Source organism: Canis aureus, chromosome 5, assembly GCF_053574225.1.
Source record: "Canis aureus isolate CA01 chromosome 5, VMU_Caureus_v.1.0, whole genome shotgun sequence".
Taxonomy (NCBI): domain Eukaryota; kingdom Metazoa; phylum Chordata; class Mammalia; order Carnivora; family Canidae; genus Canis; species Canis aureus.
This window is the reverse complement of record NC_135615.1, coordinates 14,497,711-14,508,842: the sequence shown is the minus strand read 5'-3', so window position 1 is coordinate 14,508,842 and position 11,132 is coordinate 14,497,711. Positions and strand designations below refer to the sequence as shown.

Below are 11,132 nucleotides of genomic sequence, written 5' to 3'. Positions count from 1 at the left end.
AAAGACAGAACAAAACAAAAACAAAACAAAAAATGATTTTTCTATATTGATATTGTATCCTGCAGGCTTGCAATAATTCACTTCTTAGTTGATCACTTTGATCATAGATGACTATATTGTCTGCAAGTAAAGAGAGCTTTGCTTCTCCCTTTCAGTCTCAGTGTCTCTTAGGTCTTTATCTTCCTAGTTTCCCTGTTTAGTGCCTCCCGTACTATGTCAAACAGAAGTTGTGAGGCAAACATCTCTTATTCCAGACCTTAGGGGAGGAAAAGGATTTAGTCTCCCGCCATCAATAATGTTAGTTATACATTTTTTGTAGATAGCCCTTATGAAGTCGAGACTAGTTACTACTAAATCTTTTACATTGCGTGTGTGTTTAATCAGGAACAAAAGTTGGATTTTGTTGAATTCTTTTTATACAGCTATTAAGATAATCATATAATTTCTTCTTTGACTCACTGGCTGGTTACCAATGTGCTGCTTAATTTACAATTATTTGGAGATTTTCTGAATATTGGTTCTTGATTTGTAATTGACTTCCACCACGGTCGGAGGATATACTTTATATGACTTGAATCTGCTTAAATAAACTGAGACTTGTTTTATAGATCAGAGTACAATGTGGTCGGTAAATCTTCTGTGTGTACCTGCAGAACACGTGTATTCCACTCCTGCTGATTGATCTATAAATGTCAGTCAAGCTGAGTGGGCTGATAGGGTTGTCCTAGTCTTCTGTGTCCTTGTTAATCTTCTGCCCACCTGTTCTATTAATTGTTGAGAGAGTGGTATTGAAATTTTGGACTGTAATTGTGGATTTGTGTATTTCTTCTTGCAGTTCTGTCGGTTTTTGCTTCGTGGATTTTGAAGGACTGTCAGTACACAAAGATTCAGAATTGCCATGTCCTCTTGATTAATTAATCTCTTTATCATTATGAAATGACATTCTTTTTCCCCTGGAAATATTGTTTGCTCTGTAATCTACTTTGTCTTATATTAATATCTTCTCCCTAGTTTTCTTTTGATTAATGGTTAGCAGCATGTATCTTTTTTCATCCTTTGACATTTAACCTCCTTGTGTCTCATTAAAATTGCATTTCTGTGGCAGCATATAGTCTGCTCTGAGTCACAGTCCTCAGCCTCCTCGTATTATGGAACAGTGAACGTGGTTGGCAGTCTTGCTTCTCCCTAATGCCCAGGGTCCTCCCTTGACTGTGAGGCAAACATCTCTTATTCCAGACCTTAGGGGAGGAAAAGGATTTAGTCTCCCGCCATCAATAATGTTAGTTATACATTTTTTGTAGATAGCCCTTATGAAGTCGAGACTAGTTACTACTAAATCTAGTACTAGTTTAGACTAGACTAGACTAACTTTAGACTAGACTAACTAGACTAGTTACTACTAAATTTAGTACTAGTTACTACTAAATTAGAGAGACGCAGATGGTGGGATGGAGCAGGGTGTACAGACAGAAGTTCTGGTTCACCCTGTCGTGAACACTGTCTTATAAGTGAGGTCAAATTCCAGCATAGCAGCTGTGTGACCTTGGGCAAGGTCCGTGACCATCCTGAGCCTCAGTTTCTCCATCAATAAAATGAATTGAATAATACTGGCTTGGCAGGATTATAAATAACTCCTTCCCCGGGGTCTGGAACCCATTTACTGATAGACGCTCTCATCGTTATTATTACTTTTATATCAACGTATGTACCACACAGATGCATATATTTACATTACAAATCAAACTCTTAAGTGAGCACAAGGCAGCAATCATACCTTTTTTAAAATTAACTTGCTGTGCCAGGGAGGTAATAAAATGAATGAAATCAGCATTTTCTTTTTCAACGTGCCTGTCATAAATTAGGTATCTAAGTAAGTGTCTCTTTCCAAGGCTGCAAACACTCCTGCCCCGGCCCCTGTGGGTGAGCCGGGCCAGATGGAAAGGGGTAGTGCATAAATTCTCTGCTGCTCTGCCCCGTGCCCTTCTTGGAGAGGAGCCTGCCCAGAGGGCTTGCTCTTGAGTTGTGTGATCATGACTCCACCTTGCAGGACCTTGACGAGAACCAAGGGTCCTGGGCTTTCATCAAGTGCTGCCTGCTAGTGGGTCTTTTCCATCAGATATATTAATTCCTGCCTCTTCCTGTAAAGATAATTCATGCTCCCTGGCAGCATTGTGTAATGCACAATGCTGGGTGCCAGGGATCTCCTGCAAGCTTCAGCAGGGCCATATTGTAATGTGCCACTAGATTAATCCAGCCATCTAAAATGCATTCTTTAAAAGCCAAAGGTCTTTCCCATGAATAACCTGGCAAGTATTTGAGCTTCATTATAATTTCTCTCTAATGGAGTTTGGGGAAATGAAATGGGAGTTATTAGCCAGATTTATAAGACTGTCTCCTGAGAAAATAGGGCTGGAGAGGGGCTGGCTTAGCAGACAAGGTGCAGTGGTTAACTCTCCAGCCCAAGAAAAGGAGCTGACCCTCAAAAACAAAATTTTCTGGTCCAACAACCGCTTTTCCCCCACTGGTCCCTCTCTGTGGTGGGCTAGCTGTACTTGGATAACTTGAGGAGGCACTGCATAGGCATCTCCTAGGGACCTCCTCTCCCTGTCTTCAAAAACCTACCCTGTGATCCCACTGCCCTGTGTTTATCCTAAAAAACTGAAATCTTGATCTCATAGGGATGCTAGTACTCTGGCTTTCACCACAGCATTATTCATAATAGGCAACATGTGGAAACAGCCTATGTCCATCGACAGATGAATGGATAAGAAAATCGGGTGTATCCATACAATGGAATATTGTTTAGACTTAAAGAAATTCTGTATCATGGGACAACATGGATGAACCTTGAGGACATTGTGCCATGAAATAAGCCAGTCACAGAAAGACACGATCCCACTTATATGAAGTAGCTAAAATTTTTTAAAAGTCAGATGCACAGACTCAGAGAGTGTGATGGTGGTTGCCATGGGCTGGAAAGAGGGGTTAAGGGGAGGTACTAGTTAACAGGCATGAAGTTTCGAGAATAGTCGAGAAAGATGACTACTGTACAAGATTGTACCTGTAGTCAACAACAATGTATTATACACTTAAAAACGTGTTAAAAAGGTAGATTTCTTATTAAGTATTCTTACCACAAGACAGTAAATTTAAAAAAAATAATAATAAAGCATTCAAAAAAAGTCCTACCCTAAGAAACCATTGTGTTTGTGATCCAAACGGAGCACATGTGAACATACCCTCCTGTTGGTACCTGCAGCATTAAAACCACTTCATTCAAATGCAGATACACCTTCAGGAAAGAGGACACCTTCTGTGGGAGGATGGTTGGCCAAGGTTCCTGGAGGAGGAAGGAGTGAATTCTCTCCAAATGGAGTTGAGAGCTGTGGCTGTTCTATGGACAAGTAGTCCTGGTGAAGCATAGGTGTGGGGGCCCCAAGGATACCCCAGGACACCAAGCATGTCAGGAAGATGAGGGAGCTTCCAGAGGTGGCCACGGGCTGTCTGCTTTGCTGGGTCCACGGTAGGGGCTCTTTCCTCTCTCTGAGATTTTTCCACCGTCGTTAGACCTCTTGGTGCCGCTCTTGGATTGTAAGGATCTCAGGGCAGAGAGGCCATAAACACCAGCGGCACCAATACTCATACTAAGGAACTTCATTAGGTTGCCCATAACAAAGTACCACAGGTTGGGGGAGCTTAAACGACAGAAATTTATTTTCTCATAATTTCAGAAGCCCAAGATCAGAGTGTTGGGTTCTTCTGAGGCCTCTCTGTCTGGCTTCACTCTGTGTCCTCGCATGGTCTTCCCTCTGTGGGTATCCATGTCCCAATCTCTTCCTATCAGGACACCCATCATATAGGATCAGAGCCCATCCAGATGACCTCACTTTAACTCAATTACCTTTGTAAGCCCAATCTCCAAATACAGTCAGATTCTGAGCTATGGGAGGTTAGGACATGAAAGATGGACACGATTCACATAAGCCCCTAACTCAGAATTTCTACTATCACAATGAAAGTATAATTTATTATAATGGTTGTTATTTATAATGGAGACATAAATGTAAGTAAAAGCCACAATGATTACTGTTTGCCCAAGATTCACTCAGCTTCTAGTGCATCACTCGTAGCATCCGTGTTCACAGTTTAGAGACGAGGAAACTGAGTCACAGCCATTCAGCAGGCAGTGGCAGCAAGGAACCCATGCCACCAGCTGCCTGAGCACGCACTTCTGATCACTACACCGTCCTGCCTCTCCTCCCAGGTTTGCTCCAGAAAATCGTGCAAACCACAGAAGAGAAACGAGAAAATAAGAGTTACCCACAATCCCAGCCATCTAGGCTTTCCATATAGATGCGAATTATGGTTTATCTTCTTTTCTCTGTAATAGTGGCCAATGTCTTTGATGCCGCTTTGCTGGAGGCAGAGCCAAAGGAGAGCGAAAGAGACTTCAAAATTATGCCTAGGAAACATCCAAGAGCCTGGGGCGATGTCAATGACCGTGTTGGGTGTAAAAGCCAGTTCCTTAATGATTTGTGTAGTATGAGCCCAGTGCGAAAGACAGACAGACAGACAGACAAACCACACGCGAGGGCTGCCGGTGGGACTCTGGGTGATGGTAACTGTCCTCCTCGATCACCTACACTGATTCCCGTTGCTCAAATGTGCCATAACGAGCATGTGGGCAGGAGGACCCCCGTGAGCAGACCCGAGAACAATAAACGCCATCTGAGGCAAACCAAAGGGAGCTGGTGGTCCCGTCCCGGCTGGGGCGCGGGTCTGGAAGGCCCCTCGTGTGCAGCGGGGGAGCCAAACAAAGGCCCAAGGCGGCAGACGGAGCCTGGGAGGAAATTGACTGGAAACAACATCCTGAGTGAGAAAAGCGACAAAAGAACCACCTCCCCAAAAGCAGCCCAAAGTGGCCATTTAAATAGTAAAAATGACGCAGGGCTTTGAAAACAAAGTCCCAGCTTCCGGTCAGTTTCCTGAGCCAGTGAAAACAGCCGGCGTGGAAGAGGAAGCCTGGGCTCCCTGGTGTCCCCGCGGCCCTGGGGCTGCCCCCTGTGCCAAGACCCCCGCAAGCCAGGGATCTCCTCCTTGCACCCCCCAGAGACGGTCAGCCCCGGGCCCCGGGGGACCGAGCCCCGGGGGCCACCGCCACGCTTAGCCCTCCGGGAGTCTGGTGGCACTTGGATGGGGACCCACGGCCGGCCGGGGAGGGGACCGGGCACATGTCCTGCCTCGGGCCACCTGCTTCCTGCCAGGCCGAGCAGCCCGGAGCCAGCCGGGCAGACACAATGGGCAGGACCCACGTCAGATTCTTAGGGGAAGAAAATCGCTCTTTGTGGACCGAGAGCTCAGGACAGGATATCTATAACTGTTTAAAGAAAAGCCCAGTCTGCAGCCCCCTCCCTCTTCAAGCACTTCCGAAATGTCGCGCAGCACTCCCTGCTCTTTAAATATCCAAACCCAGAATAAATGTGCACGCAGCATTTCCCCCAGCCACCGGGCCCTCGCGGCTGCCAGCTGAGTCAGAGGCCGAAACCTTAGAGCCGGAGAGGCCCCTTCCAGATCAACAGGTTCGGGCTGAGGCCGAGCCCTCGCCTGGTGCCCTCTCCCCGGGCGTCACCTCCCGCCGCGGCTCTCTGCCCAGGACAGCTTCCCTGGGGCTCGGGCACCCGCGTCTGTGACCTCCGCAACACCCTGCAGCGGCCACTCGGGCCACTCAGGCCACTCTGCACTTCTGAGTGAGTGCAGAGTCTAGGGAGCTGAGAACCCGGACTAAGTCAACACAACTTGTTCATGGCAGAGCAGGAGCGTGGGAACCTGGCACCCAGGCTCCCACCCTCCTGCTCTTCTCCTGGACCCAGGACATTGGGACATGCTGACTCTGTTGTGGGCTGTCCTGGCACAGGGCCCTGATTTCTCTGGATTGAAAGCTGTAGCACATACTGTAAGACCCTGACACAGAGATTTAAACAGGCATTTCTCTTAAGAGTTTGGAATCTTTACCTAGGACCATATCTATGGATTATATCAATGGCTTAGTTTGGTTTTTCATTTAAAAAAAAAAATTAGCCTCTGGTTGCATACAGCTTCTATCAGACCTCAAGAATGAGACAGGTATGAGCAGAGCTGATCTCTGCTGGAGATGAAGTGGGAGGCAGGGGCCCAAAGCTCCCCAGCCCATAGCCCCTGCCCCCTGTATCCCTGCACCCTGGAGACTCACCTGGGCTCAGGCCTTGGAACCATGGCTTGGATTTTGTGGACTCGCATACCTCAGAATCCCTGATTCACTGTTATGTGAGTCCGGATAACACAGGGAACATCCTCAGTGTTCTACTTGATCTTTGTCTGCAATCTAGGAGCAAAAGAGGATGAGAAAAAGCCTAATAGATGTGCCTAAGTTTAATGCAACCAGAGGTCAATGGTGAAATTTGGCAGGCCCAAGCCCAACATAAATCGTCCGTTCTTTCATTCGTCCAGCAAGAATCCACTGAGCACTTACTACGTACCATCCCGAGTGCTAGGCACAGCAAATTATATACAGAAAAGTAACCTATGGTCTTTCTCCATAAGGAGGCTTATGTTATAACAAAATCTGACACACAAACACAAAGAAATAGTAAACCCTTGGGCTATAATTTTTCTCAGGGACTCATGAACAAGAGCTACCCTTTCTAGCAAAGGTGACCTTTGCTAGCCTTGATTAAAGGCTCAAGGAAGAAGTGGCGCTTGAGAATAGTATGGTTTTGACAGATGGAGCTGGGAGAGGAGAGTACCCCAGAATGAGGAAGCAGCTTGTGCAAAGGCCCAGGGGCCCTCTGGTCACTCCGGCTGTACAACACCAGAAAGTATCTTCCTGGAGTTTATCAGGTGAGGGGCCAGCCCCAGAATCGGCCATATGGTGGTCCAGCTGGAAAGCACTGATGTGGTCAGGAAACAGTGAGCCAGCCTGGGCAGTGGGAAGGGTCTGTGTAGACAGTAGAGAGAGACCAGGGGCAAAGTCAGGTTAGAGTGAGAGTACGGAGGGCCCGGCATCATGGTTTGTGATGACTCTGCATGCAGCCAGCAGTCAGTAAGGGCTTTTGAGTGGGAGAGTGACAGCGAAGCTGCGGGAAGCTGAGCCTAGTAACGGGTGGGGGAGGGGAAAATCTGGGACCAAGGTCACAAGTTCCTGCCACAGTTGAAGGGACAGGTGACGGGGCCACGTGTGAGTGGAGGCAGCTGGGATGGAGAACAAGAGATGGATGTTAGAGATAAAAACGGCCCAGGAGAATCAGTAGAACTTGGCAAATCACTGACTTTGGGGTCAAGGGAGGGGAATGTCCTAGGGGCCAGTAGTCCCGGCCTGGGTGCCTGCGGAGGCCGAGTGGAGGTGCCTTTGCACATTTAGGGAAGAGGGCAGGGCGCCTGGGGCTTGGTGGTCGGGGGGCGGGGGGTGGGGTGGGGGGGACACATCTGGGAAGTTGGATTTTCAGCCTGGACCGTTCAGGAGGTTGGAGAGGGAGTCGGTTCAAATGAGCACCCCCACCCTCAGCCAGGCCCCCAGAAGTCCCAGCACAGGCGCCTACAGGAGGTTCTCGGTGGGATGGTGGACCAGGCTGAGTCCCTGAGGGGGTTTTCAGAGCCGGGAAGTCCCCACTACGGGGCCTCCTGCCTCTGACTCCACCGCCCCTTGGGGGACAGGGGGCTCCCACGGGAAGAAAGCTGCAAGGACTCCCCGGCCCCAGTTTTCCAGCTGGGCTGGGCCTGCTAGGATAAACAGCAACCCAAATAATCACAGTTGCTTGCCACTTGGAATATTATTATCTGAACAGTTGGTGGATATGAACTGTTTTTGAAACAAGCTATCAAAACAAACCCGAGGAGAACATCTGCGAGGCTGCGGCCCGTGAGTCGCTGAGGAAGGAAGCCGCGACCCATCCGCCTCCCCGTCAGGTGTCCTCCTGTCCTCCTGCCCCAGGAGGGTCGGGGGGGGGGGGGGGGGCGCTCCTGCCAAGACAGCGAGGCCCGAGGCCGCGAGGGGAGGACGGGACGGGCAGCTCCGGGCCCCGCCAGCCCTTGGGGCCTGGGCAAACCTTGAGTGAGAACAGCCCGCGTTATTTATAGCCGTCGCCGCTTCAAACTCGCGTTTTTATTACGATGTTTATAAAAATGAATGGTAGGTGGCCCCTCCTTCCTTGCCTCTCCAGCCCGGCTGCAGCCAGGTTTTTTCTGCCCACGGCTCCTCTTTGTATGGCTTAGTTTTCCGTTTCAAAAAATGCAACGAATGTGGGCAAGGATAACAAATGTTTATTATTGAAAACCTGGGGGGGGGGGGGGCCGAGGCCCTGAACTTCCCGGAGGGAGGCGGTGGGTGCCCCGGCCGCAGCCCCCCGCACCCTTGTCTCCTTCCCGGGGACCTGGGGCGGGGATCAGCTTTCAAAACAAAATTCTTCAGACACTCTCACCAGGGTTTTGTCTGTAGGGTTTTTTTTGGGGGGGGGGGGGGGCGGGGGGGAGCGGTGACTTTTTCAGACTAGAGAAAGGATGTGAACCAGCAGAATTGCTTCCTTCCGCGTCCACCCGCCCGCGCTCTTCGGGCCTCCCCCGCGCCTTGCGGGGCCTCGGGTGAAGACGAATCGCACCCTAAGGTTTAAGAGTAAGGGGAGAGGTTGGAAGTTTGGGGTAATGAGTCCAATAAAGGAGAGAACGGGGAATACTGGAAAGCCTTCTTGGCCGCAGATCCTTCTCCGAGAGGTGTATCAGTGATACCCGGGATATTTTGATCCTCAAGCACACGCGTACACAGTGGTGCCAACCGCAGACCAGGGGTAGGACAAAGGGGACAAGGACTGGAAGCCCGGCAAGAAGCCTGTGATCCCGGACTCAGAGCCGGGCCCCGGGGCTCTGATGAGGGCCTGTGGGCCCACCTGCCTCCCGCCCTCCTCGGGGGCTCTGCTGCCCCTGCTGCCCTCCCAGCACCGGGAAACCCTGGGCCGTGGGGTCTCCCTGGGCCGGCAGGGGCAGAGCGGGGGGAGCCGTCCCGGAGCTGAGGCCCGACAGCGTCCTGCGCGGCAGCAAGGAGGCAGGGAGGCCCGCGAGGATGTCCTCTCTGTGAGCCGCCCCGGCTGAGCAGAAGACAACCTCCTTTTCAGCGAACGCAGACTCTCCAGGTGACCGTGCCACCTTTTTTAAAAAAAGATTATTTATTTATTCATGAGAGAGAGAGAAAGAGAGAGAGAGAGAGAGGCAGAGGGAGAAGCAGGCTCCATGCAGGGAGCCCGATGTGGGACTCGAGTCCCAGGACCCCGGGATCATGACCTGAGCTGAAGACAGATGCTCAGCCACTGAGCCACCCAGGCGACCCAGGAATACAGTTATTCTAAAGCAAAGGTGTGAAGAGGGGCAGAGGACACAGGTGACAAGAGGGCCCTAAAGACAATCTTTGCCAGAAAAATCTCAGGAGATATCAAGAGTCGGGAGGCTGGTTCCCCTTAAGAAAACTGTGTGGCAGACAGGCCCCCCACTCTGCCCAGATGCTGCTGGCACAGCCTGTAGCACCGGTTTGTGGAGAAAAAAGAACCCAGGTCCAAATACCTCCAAGCGGGCTGCTGAGCAGGGCCCTGGTCTCCTGGTGGAGGAAGGAGGAAGAAGTTTGGAATGCTTTAGGCCATTGAAGGGAAGCCATGCAATGAAAAAATACAAGATGGTGCCTTTATTTTATTTCCACCTCTTTTTTCTTTTTCCTTTTTTGGCATGGTTGTAAGAATTTCCCACTAAACTGATAAAAGGACTACATGGAATGTGGAACAGTGACAAGCAGCAGCGTGGCTGAACCTCACAGACATATGGTCGAATGAAAGAAGCAAGACACAAATGAGTGCATGGGGCATGCTTCCATTTACACGAAGCTCAACAGCAAGCAAAATGAAAACTAATCTCTGGGGATGGAGATCAGAAGAGTGGTCACTCCTGGCCTGCTGACTGAGATGGACCACCAAGAGGCTTCTGGGTGCTAGAATGCTCCATAGCTTGGTCTGGGGGATGGTTATACAGAGCATGATGTGAGAGGTCACAAAGCTGTGTGTGTAAGACCCAGACGCTTCATGAATGTCAACATACCTCAACAAAAAATGTTCTCAAGATAGAATGATACATCCTATATAGTGTATTTGCTTCCTATTGCTGCTGTGACAAATTAGCACAGACTTAGTGGCTTAAAGCAACACAGGCCTGTTATCTTGCAAGAGGTCAGAAGTTTACCACCAAAGGACCTCAGCAGTGCTAAGTTCCTTCTGGAGGCTTCAGGGGAGAATCTGCCTCCCGTACCTCTTACGGCTTCTAGAAGCTGCCTTCATGCTGTGACTAACAACCCTTTCTCATGTCATTCCAACCTCTTGCATCTGCCATCACATCTCCTACTACTGCACCTTTTACTACCTGATCCCTCTCTGGTAAGGACCCTTGTGACAACTTTGGGTCCACCCAGATAATCCAGAATAAACCCTTCATCTCAAAATCCTTGATTTAATCGTCATCTGCAAGGCCTCTTTTGCTATTTAAGGTAACATACACAGTTCTGGGCATTAGGACATGGACAATTGGAGGGTGGGGGGCGTTATTTAGCCTATCATGGTAACTTTGCATGAAGCTCAACTTCCTTATACAGGCAGGGTGCCCCTCTGCAGGTCAACAAATATGTTAGGATAATTAATGCTAGCTGCAGTTGGAATGCACAAACTCCAAAATCTCCATGGCTTCATCCAAAAACAGTAGTTCTTAACCTACATCCAGCATTTCCAAAGGATCCTTAGAGAGAATTCAGGGGATCTGTGAATTTGGATAGAAAAAAAGCTACATCTTTATATTCTGTAAACTTAGCACTTTCTTCAAAAATAAATGCAGTCAATAAGTCACATTAGTATTGACAATGCCTATGATGTCATCACCAACGGAAATCAAAGATATTTTCACATCACCTTACAGTTGCATTTATATCAAAATATCGTTTATACTCATCACTACTTCAAAAGTATGGTGGGTGGGGCACCTGGGTGGCTCAGTGGCTGAGTGTCTACTTTTAGCTCAGGTTGTGATCCCGGGGTCCTGGGATCAAGCCCCACATCCGGCTCCTGGCAGGGAGCTTG

The 11,132-nt window shown here is 49.3% G+C and overlaps 1 long non-coding RNA gene across 1 annotated transcript; it reads left to right on the top strand.

Moving 5' to 3' along the window:
• Positions 1-8,570: 8,570 nt before the first annotated feature.
• LOC144313334 (uncharacterized) lies at positions 8,571-10,901 on the top strand. The gene is made up of 2 exons (XR_013379000.1): positions 8,571-9,158; positions 9,753-10,901. It is a non-coding gene; the product is annotated as an uncharacterized LOC144313334 (long non-coding RNA).
• The last annotated feature ends 231 nt before the right edge of the window (positions 10,902-11,132 follow it).